General features: G+C 44.9%; 1 protein-coding gene across 1 annotated transcript in view; it reads right to left on the bottom strand.

The window, feature by feature from the left end:
• LOC143274939 (uncharacterized) overlaps positions 1-83 on the bottom strand; it is a 7,559-nt gene extending 7,476 nt beyond the window's left edge. The window contains exon 1 of the mRNA XM_076578942.1: positions 1-83. This exon is cut by the window's left edge and continues 67 nt beyond it. The gene's annotated coding sequence lies outside the window, so the exon portion shown is untranslated.
• Positions 84-11,492: the final 11,409 nt, after the last annotated feature.

Here is an 11,492-nt window from a genome sequence, read left to right as displayed (position 1 = left end):
AGATCTGTGATCAGCAGCAGAAGATTCGTGGCGTTTTGTGTCCGCCTGTCTTCCCCCAGATTTCCTTTTATTACCCCAGGCCAACATGGCGGGGCCGGAAGTGTTTGACAAGGCCTCTGTGTCGTGTGGACAAAGGCATTTCTGCAATCTCCTTTCAGTGAAGCTCGAAATGCCACCTCGTTTTCTCTCTCTGCTGCCGTCATAATCCTTCTGCTTTGGCGAAGGTCAGGTTGTGTAGGATGCTGGTTGTGGTGGGGGTATAGTCTGTTCCCTCTCACGGCCTTACTGCCTCGTTCTCTTTTTCGTGTGTGTGTGTGTTGAGAGCGGGAAAGGAAATTGCTTATGAAGTGTGAAGTGTTTCAAAACGGCATTCTCCTCTCAACTATGATGACACTTTGCTGCTAAGCCCTTCACCCTGGTACAGGGACGTTTGATACAGTCAGCACTACAAACCCCACACAGACATACCTGTGACGATACGTTCATCTTCACACCTGGCTGCCAGGAATGTGTGTGGCTGTGTGGAGGAGAGTCCTCATGGGCGGTGTCACCCTCACCCTTCACACAGGCATGCCCAGGCTGACTGCGGTGCACGTGCAGAGCTGTAGGTGTGAGGGTTAACTTCACCCCTTCACGGCTGAACTCGGCTGACATCAGATCAGTGTGACATGAACGTGAAGTGCTGTGGCTGGTCTTTGATTAGTTTGAAGTGCTGTTACTGGACCTCCAGTTACTTTGAAGTGCTGTGGCTGGTCTTTGGTTACTTTGAAGTGCTGTGGCTGGTCTTTGATTACTTTGAACTGCTGTGACTACACTTTGGTTACTTTGAACTGCTGTGACTGGACCTCGGTTACTTTGCACTTTGCACTGCTGTGACTGGACCTCGGTTACTTTGAACTGCTGTGACTGGACCTCGGTTACTTTGAACTGCTGTGACTGGACCTCGGTTACTTTGCACTTTGCACTGCTGTGATTGGACCTCGGTTACTTTGAACTGCTGTGACTGGACCTCGGTTACTTTGCACTTTGCACTGCTGTGATTGGACCTCGGTTACTTTGAACTGCTGTGACTGGACCTCGGTTACTTTGCACTTTGCACTGCTGTGATTGGACCTCGGTTACTTTGAACTGCTGTGACTGGACCTCGGTTACTTTGAACTGCTGTGACTGGACCTCGGTTACTTTGAACTGCTGTGACTAGACCTCGGTTACTTTGCACTTTGCACTGCTGTGATTGGACCTCGGTTACTTTGAACTGCTGTGACTGGACCTCGGTTACTTTGAAGTGCTGTGACTAGACCTCGGTTACTTTGAAGTGCTGTGACTAGACCTCGGTTACTTTGAACTGCTGTGACTGGACTTCGGTTACTTTGAACTGCTGTGACTGGACCTCGGTTACTTTTAACTGCTGTGACTGGACCTCGGTTACTTTGAACTGCTGTGACTGGACCTCGGTTACTTTGATGTGACTGGACCTCGGTTACTTTGAAGTGCTGTGACTGGACCTCGGTTACTTTGAACTGCTGTGACTGGACCTCGGTTACTTTGAAGTGCTGTGACTCCCAAGAGGATGAAGTTCAGATAAAGAGTGATTGAGAACCGTGACCTGTCAAATCCATTTTATCTCAGGGAGGTGACAGCCCTTCACTGACCAGTGTACTGACCAGTAGCAGCCAAGGGGTTAAACACCGCACATACACAAGCGTACGATGTGTTTGCGTTGACCTATACCGTAACGTACACACTGACACCTCCCTGTTTGGTCTCTTCTCTACAAAAGGGCAGGGCTAGGGAAAGCTCTCGTCTTACGTTGGTGTGTGTGTGTGTGTGTGTGTGTGTGTGTGTGTGTGTGTGTATATATGTGTGTGTGTGTGTGTGTGTGTGTGTGTGTGTGTGTGTGTGTGTGTGAAGTCATGTGAAGTCAAGTCAAGTCAAGTCAAAATAATATTTATTGAGGGTAAAAGAATAAGCTTATACAGCTTTTTTACATCATGCCCTCAGTGTGTGTGTGTGTGTGTGTGTGTGTGTGTGTGTGTGTGTGTGTGTGTGTGTGTGTGTGTGTGTGTGTGTGTGTGTCTGTGTGTGTGTGTGTGTGTGTTTCTGTCTGTCTGCGTCTGTGTGTGTGTGTGTGTGTGTGTGTGTGTGTGTGTGTGTGTGTGTGTGTGTGTGTGTGAATCTTTTGCAAATTTTCTCTGGAAATACTTTGGTTGCAGATACCAAAGTTGGCTAAAGAATATTGAAAATCGGTTCTATTCACACAATAAATATTCGTGCGTGTCATGTAGTCTGTATCATTCCCATAATAATGTAAATTCGGCTTTAGGAGGGAAGGGCGTGATTGAAAAAATAACAAAGTAGCCAGAAATGTTTCACTGGTCATGTTAATTCACTCTTTCATTCCATGTTCTTACAATTTAGCACTTGTATACCAGCCGTTTTATCGTCTGTAGTTCAAAGAGGAGATTCCTCTGCTCAGTATGGAAATTACACTGATGAATAGCACACACACACACACACACACACACACACACACACACAGAGAGAGAGAGAGAGAGAGAGAGAGAGAGAGAGAGAGAGAGAGAGAGAGAGAGAGAAATCTGTTGTGATAAAAAGAAATACAAATACAAATACAAATAATACACACACACACACACACACACACACACACACACACACACACACACACACACACACACACACAGAAAGAGAGAGATGCCAACAGCAGCAAAATTTTGCCAAGCAAAGAGACATCAATCTGACTGTTCTATGGGATTTTCTAACGGATCTATGTCTGTCTATCCCGTAGTCTCGTAGATCGTGGGGGCAGCACACATTTGGCAACCAGCCTCCTCTGTCCCTCGTGTTGTCTGTCCTGACTGTGTCACTCACGGTCAGACCTGTCCACTGTGAGATGTTGTCTGTCTTTCTGACTGTCTCACTCACGGTCAGACCTGTCCACTGTCAGATGTTGTCTGTGCTGACTGTCTCACTCACGGTCAGACCTGTCCACTGTGAGATGTTGTCTGTCCTGACTGTGTCACTCACGGTCAGACCTGTCCACTGTGAGATGTCTGTCCTGACTGTCTCACTCACGGTCAGACCTGTCCACTGTGAGATGTTGTCTGTGCTGACTGTCTCACTCACGGTCAGACCTGTCCACTGTCAGATGTTGTCTGTGCTGACTGTGTCACTCACGGTCAGACCTGTCCACTGTGAGATGTTGTCTGTCCTTCTGACTGTCTCACTCACGGTCAGACCTGTCCACTGTGAGATGTTGTCTGACTGTCTCACTCACGGTCAGACCTGTCCACTGTCAGATGTTGTCTGTCCTGTCTGTCTCACTCACGGTCAGACCTGTCCACTGTCAGATGTTGTCTGTGCTGACTGTCTCACTCACGGTCAGACCTGTCCACTGTCAGATGTTGTCTGTGCTGACTGTCTCACTCACGGTCAGACCTGTCCACTGTCAGATGTTGTCTGTGCTGACTGTCTCACTCACGGTCAGACCTGTCCACTGTCAGATGTTGTCTGTGCTGACTGTCTCACTCACGGTCAGACCTGTCCACTGTCAGATGTTGTCTGTGCTGACTGTCTCACTCACGGTCAGACCTGTCCACTGTGAGATGTTGTCTGTGCTGACTGTCTCACTCACGGTCAGACCTGTCCACTGTCAGATGTTGTCTGTCCTGACTGTCTCACTCACGGTCAGACCTGTCCACTGTCAGATGTTGTCTGTCCTGCCTGTCTCACTCACGGTCAGACCTGTCCACTGTGAGATGTTGTCTGTCCTGACTGTCTCACTCACGGTCAGACCTGTCCACTGTCAGATGTTGTCTGTCCTGACTGTCTCACTCACGGTCAGACCTGTCCACTGTCAGATGTTGTCTGTCCTGTCTCACTCACGGTCAGACCTGTCCACTGTCAGATGTTGTCTGTCCTGTCTCACTCACGGTCAGACCTGTCCACTGTGAGATGTTGTCTGTCCTGTCTCACTCACGGTCAGACCTGTCCACTGTCAGATGTTGTCTGTCCTGTCTCACTCACGGTCAGACCTGTCCACTGTGAGATGTTGTCTGTGCTGACTGTCTCACTCACGGTCAGACCTGTCCACTGTGAGATGTCTGTCCTGACTGTCTCACTCACGGTCAGACCTGTCCACTGTCAGATGTTGTCTGTCCTTCTGACTGTCTCACTCACGGTCAGACCTGTCCACTGTGAGATGTCTGTCCTGACTGTCTCACTCACGGTCAGACCTGTCCACTGTGAGATGTCTGTCCTGACTGTCTCACTCACGGTCAGACCTGTCCACTGTGAGATGTCTGTCTTTCTGTCTCACTCACGGTCAGACCTGTCCACTGTGAGATGTCTGTCTTTCTGTCTCACTCACGGTCAGACCTGTCCACTGTGAGATGTCTGTCCTGACTGTCTCACTCACGGTCAGACCTGTCTACTGTGAGATGTCTGTCCTGACTGTCTCACTCACGGTCAGACCTGTCCACTGTGAGATGTTGTCTGTCTTTCTGACTGTCTCACTCATGGTCAGACCTGTCTACTGTGAGATGTTGTCTGTCTGTCCTGACTGTGTCACTCACGGTCAGACCTGTCCACTGTGAGATGTTGTCTTCCCATCTTTTCCTCTGCCTGTCTGTTCCGCTTGGTCCCTGCACTGCTCCCTGCAGGAAGGTGTTGGCCAGTCCTGGTGAACTTTGATTTGTGCCCCCCTGCTGTATGTGTGTGTGTGTGTGTGTGTGTGTGTGTGTGTGTGTGTGTGCGTGCGTGCGCGCGTCTACAGTTGACTTAATGAAGACTTTGCGCCTTTTAAATATTAGTAGTAGTAGTATTTTTATGTATGTATCTATTATTTTTATTATTTTATTTTATTTTATTTTATTTTTAAATTTAATTTTAATTTAATTTAATTTTTATTTATCTTCTTTTTTCTCAAGGCCTGACTAAGCGCGTTGGGTTACGCTGCTGGTCAGGCATCTACTTGGCAGATGTGGTGTAGCGTATATGGATTTGACCGAACGCAGTGACGCCTCCTTGAGCAACTGATACTGATACTGATAGTGCTGCATAATAACATCAAAACTTCAAATACCAGCAGTGAACGGGAGCTTGGGGCAGGGAGAGAGTGGTGGAGATTTGCCTTTTTTATGGAGGGTACAGGAGTGTGCAATGTTTATATCCAATGCAAAAAAAAAAGATTTTTTTGTTCTTTCATTTTCTTCCTTTTTCATCTCACTTTTCCCCTCACCTATTTGGTATTTTTGTGAAATACCGTGTCCCTCAGTTTTTATATTTAATTCGGTAGATCTGTTATTCTGTTTTATCTTCTTTTTTTTTTTTTGTTTGTTTGTTCCTTTTGTGTTTTAAACGCTTTTTGAAAAAAAAACCCCAAAAAACAACGATTATTCATTTCAGTTGCATCCAGCTTCATCATCATCATCATCATCATCACTCCTCCTCCTACTACTACTACTATTACTATTACAACAACTATTACTTCTTCTTCTTCTTCTACAACTACTAGTACTGCTGCTGCTGCTGCTGCTACTTAAGGGCCGCAAAATTTAATGACAATAGCAGGAATGACAGGTCTGACTGATAAATTTTTGTATGGACAATGTATTGTCAAGGACAACGCCAAGGTTCCCGACTGAGCTGGAATGAGGGATGGATGTACTGTCAAGTTTCATTGTGTCAGTTGTAATGGAAGAGAGTTTTTATTTAGTTCCCATGATCATTGCTTCGGGTTTGTCCGTGTTCAATTGTAATTTATTCAGAGTCATCCAGATTTAACTGTCCAGGAACCAGTCGGATGTTTCTTACAAGAGCGAGGACAATTTTTCAGGGGTGTCACTCTTCTGAAGTTGAGTGTCATCAGCATAAGAACGAGGAACGACATTGTGGAGCTTGATCGTTTCAGCGTGAGGAGAGTGTACAGTGTGGAGAGAACGGGGCCTAAAACAGATCCCTGCGGGACTCCGTGTTCGATTTTAATGGGCTTAGACTTATCAACGATGACAGACTGGAATCGGTCAGTGAGATAAGATTTGAACCAGTTTAGAACAGTGCCGTTGATACCAAATGTAAAATGAAGACGGGAACGAAGGATTGAATGGTCTATCGTGTCAAAGGCGGCTGACAAGTCGAGAAGAGTGAGAAGGGAACTTTTTACCTGAGTCGAACGCTAGCAGTAGATTAATCAGGATGCGGAGGAGAATGAAGAAAAAGAAGAAGAAGAAGAGGAGGAGGAGGAGGAGGAGAACCTCACCACTACAACAGTGACGAGAGCCAAGGGAAACAAACTATACCCAAACAATCAAAACAAAAACAAAACAACACACCCACCACCACCACCAGCACACCATGTCTGGGAAGTCACGTGACGGGACGTGAGTGGACGTGACGAGACGTGGTGTGCCGTGGGGGTGACGTGGCCAACTGTTGGCGAGTGAGCGCGGACCAAGGAGCGCGGGTTCAAATCCCTTGCCAAACACGGCCATGGGAAGGTGGTCTTGGAAGAGTGTGCGAGCTGGAATGTGACAGAGCTTCTTGTCTTCTTCTGGTGTGTGTGTGTGTGTGTGTGTGTGTGTGTGTGTGTGTGTGTGTGTGTGTGTGTGTGTGTGAGTGTGTGTGTGTGTGTGTGCGTGCGCGTGTGCATGTGTGTGTCTCTGTGTGTCAGTGTCTGTGTGTCTGTGTCACTGTCTGTAAGTCTCTGTGTGTGTCTGGGAGGGATGTGTGTGTTTGTGTGTTCCTGTGTTTGCATGTATTTGTCTGTGTGTTTGTGTATGTGTGTGTCTGCGCGCGCGCGCATGCGTGTGTGTATGTGTGTTTGTCTGTGTATGTTTGTACAGTTCGGTGAGTCTGTGTGTTTATCTGTTTGCCGGCCAGTCAGTCTGTATTGTTCCCTCTCTCTCTCTCTCTCTCTCTCTCTCTCTCTCTCTCTCTCTCTCTCTCTCTCTTTCAGACGGGCATAAATGATGTTTCTAAATGGTGCATATCCAACTCTATTGCTCTCCATCCTAAAAAACAACAACAACAAAAAACAAAGAGTATGATTCTAGCACCAAGACAAAAACTTAAAACAACAACAATACAAATCCACTTGTCCTCACTTTGAATGTCGATGACAACTCCATTGAACAGGTCCACGAGCACCGTGTCTTGGGAGTCATAATAGATGATGAACTGAAATGGCAATCACACATTATCTCTGTCTGCACAGAGAGAGAGAGAGAGAGAGAGAGAGAGAGAGAGAGAGAGAGAGAGAGAGAACTCCGAACTCAAAACGTTTTTTTTATTCAAGTATTAAGATTTTCGGCATGGCCCATTCTTCCAATCCACATCAGTTACAATAACACACACACACACACACACACACACACACACACACACACACACACACACACACACACACACACACACACACACACACAGATTGACAGATGGATAAGAGAGAGAGAGAGTGGTGGGGGGGGGGGGAGAGAAATGTGTCATCAGTATCGACAACCTGATGACTAAAGCCACGTTGTTGTTATCATCAAGTCCACGAAGACGGTTGTAATTAATACTAAAATTTCTGCTACCATCACCAACATCATTTATACTACAGCTATTGTCACCACCATGATGGATTGAAATGAATATATTCACGCATGCACACACATTAGAAGAAAATGGAAGAAATGCAAACAAGCAAATAAAACAAAGTGAATGTATAGAAAAAAGGACAAACTAAGAACAAGAGCAAAACAAGAACAAGGAGAAACAATAACAATGTATCCAATAAACATTAATGCCCTCATTGTTACTGCCAACGGTCGCTTCCATATCTGAGTCATTTATGGTTAGAAAGATTGAAGATATTTGACTTGAAAGTAGGTAGAAAACTGCTCGTTTGTATATGTACAGGGAGTGAGTTCCATAGGGACTGGAAGAATGGGCCATGCCTAAAACTTTAATACTTGAATAAAAAACGTTTTGAGTTCTCTGTCTATCTCTCTCTCTCTCTGTCTCTCTCTCTGTCTGTCTCTCTCTCTGTCTCTGTCTCTCTCTGTGTGTGTGTCTCTCTCTCTGTCTGTCTCTCTCTGTCTCTGTCTGTCTCTCTCTGTCTGTCTGTCTGTCTGTCTGTCTCTCTCTCTGTGTCTGTCTCTCTCATTCTCCACCCAGTCTTTCTTCTTCTGTTTCTCTCCCTTCATTCTTACTTTCTCTCTCCTCCATTACTGTATCATTTGTACATGTCCTTGTAATATCCTATAAGTTATTGATATATAGAATCATGTGATGTAGAGAAAGATTTTTGATTGTATTAACTTGAAAAATGGATGGTCATGAGTTAATCTATCTACAAGCTGGTTTTTTTCTGTTTGATTTTGTGTAATTGTTTTCACCATTATTGTTCTGATTGTACCCCCATGTCACTAGAGCTGTACAGCTAATGACATTAAATATTTCAGTGTTCAGTGTTCTCTTTCTGTCTGTCTGCTTGTCTGTCTGTCTGTCTGTCTCTCTCTCTCTCTGAATATTTTTCTCACTCGTCTGAGTTTTGTGGAAGTCCACTCAGACATCTTCAGCACAATCTGCAATATCCCACCACGGTAATTTCTATACAAGTAATGTAAGTAAAATCTTTTTTTATTTTTTTTTTTTATTTAACGGAATTCTCTTATGACATTTTCATCAGATGTGTGATGGCATGGCCAAACCTGGAAAGCCTCGTGTAACACAATACCTAATTACACAGTGCCATCATCAGTCGATGTCATCGATAAAGCAAACAGGAATAAACGTGGGCATGCAGTGTTGTAACAAAAAAAAACAACAACACTTGTCAGTTCAGTGTCGTGTCGCCAGGGGGAATAACTATCCAGTCTCATGATCACTTCAGAAGACTTGGTGCTAATTTTAGCAGTTATCGCCCCTTATTCGTAAGAAGCTCCATCAGCGAAAAGTCAGTGTGTGTGTGTGTTGTGTGTGTGTGTGTGTGTGTGTGTGTGAGAGAGAGAGAGAGAGAGAGAGAGAGAGAGAGAGAGAGAGAGAGAGAGTGTGTGTGTGTGTTACTGAATAATGATTGAAGTAAAATGAATGACTGAATTAATGATTGCTTCATACTTAGATGCAAACCAGTGACACTGAAACTAGCATCGCTATAATTTATAAAAGAATCATTAAATCATTAAGTATTGACAATCTGATCAGTCCATAAATAATCTGGATCGACAAATCAAGCAATATCACTAAGTGAATAAATCCAGATCATGCGTTCAATGTATGAATGTGTGTGTGTGTGTGTGTGTGTGTGTGTGTGTGTGTGTGTGTGTGTGTGTGTGTGTGTGTGAGTGTGGTTTTAGTGCGTTTGTGTGCGTTGTGCGTGCGTGTGTGCTGTTCTCGATACCCCACCCCACCCCCGTGTACAGTACAACCATGTTATATTTTCTGGGTAAACTGAAAGGATTTTAGTAATTACTGTATATGTTTCATGTGTTGGGTTTTGTCCGTTTTTTTGCGGTTTCATTTTAAAGTGCGTGCAGTCTCTCCGTTTTACTGGCGTCAGTGACAAAAATGCTTTGGAAATTCTGACTGGCAAGCATCGTCAAAGTTGTCATCATGATCTTATCTTCTCCCCCTCCACTAGACCTTGAGTGGTATCTGGACGCTAGTCATTCGGATGAGACGATTAACCGAGGTCCCGTGCCGTGCAGCACTTCACTTGTGCACTTAGCGCACGTAAAAGAACCCACGGCAACAAAAAAGGGTTGTTCCTGGCAAAATTCTGTAGAAAAATCCACTTCAATCATCATGATAGGAAAAACAAATAAAACTGCACGCAGTAACTTGAAAAATACAAAAGTACAAAAAAAGAAAAGAAAAGAAAAAGAAAAAGAAAAAAAAAAGGTAGTGCTCTCAACTTGATGTAGCGACGGGCTCTCCCTGAGGAGAGCAGCTCGAATTTCACACAGAGAAATCTGTTGTGGGGAAAAAAAAAAAAAAAAAAAAAAAGAAGAAGAAGAAAAAAAGAGAGAAATACAGAAATACAGATGGCATCCGGACAACGTAAAAGTCGATCCGATTCATGGCGCGGCGGTCCGTGGTTTTATTCCGCCCTGGAAAAGAAATGAACTATCCCGTTACTCAGCGACCAGCTGTCCAGTTTATTATTGTTTCGCTCATGTTGTTCCGGTCACGGCAACTGATAAACCCAGCTGTTTTCTAAATTAGTTTGTCATTTAATCCCCGAGTCCAGATGCTACACACAGTGGAATACTCACTGGCAGATTTGTTGCTCATAAAACTGAAACTGAACCAAAACAGTCCAGAGAACTGAAACAAACCCGGCGGGTCCAGATCACGTGTTTCCACATTGGAACAAGTGACAGAGATGCAGTTCATGTATGATTACCCAACACACACACACACACGCGCGCGCGCGCGCACGCATACATACGGCACACTATTGAGCAGCACATTGGATGAGGCAGGGCGGAAGAGACCCAGTGACCTTGGAAACCCACGTGACTGACCGACAAAGGCAGCTTGTTCCACACCACTGCACCAAGACACGTGGAAGAAAGACTTGAGCTTTGACCTTCAACCTGTTTCTTTCTGACTGGTCAGCACTCATGATTCGGCAGACCGAGTTAATTAGTAAACAGCATGGAGACAGTATCCAACAATGACTCAAGGCTGCCTTTGCTGTAAACTGTCCGAAACGTGACATCTCATTAACCCAATGTTCCGTTTACTACTGTAAATAGTAATATATATCTGTCAACTGTGATCCCCCCGGCATTGGTCCATTCAATAAATTTTACTAGTGTCAGTGTCAATGTTCCGTTTACTACTACCGTAGTTCAAACGTAAGAATAATAATAATGATAAAAATTATTTTTAAAATGCTAATGAAGCCGTTGTTCTCCAGGTACGCGCGCACGCACACACACACACACACACACAGACAGAGGGGCAGACGGAAACTGCTCGCGAGAGACTGAGAAAGTGAGATAGAAACATAAACAGCATGACACTGAAGAAATCGCAACTACCGTATAGACCTCAATACAAGCACGCGCAAGTCTCTCTCTGCCTCCGTGCGCATGTAAATTCCTTGACAAACTTCAAAATGTATTTATCGAAGATATTGATGCTGTTGTGCGTTCTTTAGTTAAACGTACATCAATAAAAAAAAAAATAATGTGATTTTCGATGAAAATCCATCCCCAAACGACGTTCCCGACCACACGTTCCCCTCTGTTGTTTTGTGTGAGGCGTGTACGTTTTGAATCCATGTCGCGTGCTCGCGCGCAGGCGGAAGGTCTTGCTGGGGCATGACTATTCAAGGAGTGCTGACAAGCCACGTGTTGTTCCATTGTAATGGAAGGGAAAAAAGGACTGCAGCCGATGCTACGGAATGTTTTTCACCAACTTCTGAGGTTTCGCGGTCGGATTGTTTTTGAACTCTGACGTTCGTCTGAGTTGACCCCAAGTGA

Source organism: Babylonia areolata, chromosome 29 (genome assembly GCF_041734735.1).
Source record: "Babylonia areolata isolate BAREFJ2019XMU chromosome 29, ASM4173473v1, whole genome shotgun sequence".
In the NCBI taxonomy this organism is placed as follows: Eukaryota; Metazoa; Mollusca; class Gastropoda; order Neogastropoda; family Buccinidae; genus Babylonia; species Babylonia areolata.
This window is presented reverse-complemented; position numbering and strand designations above follow the sequence as displayed.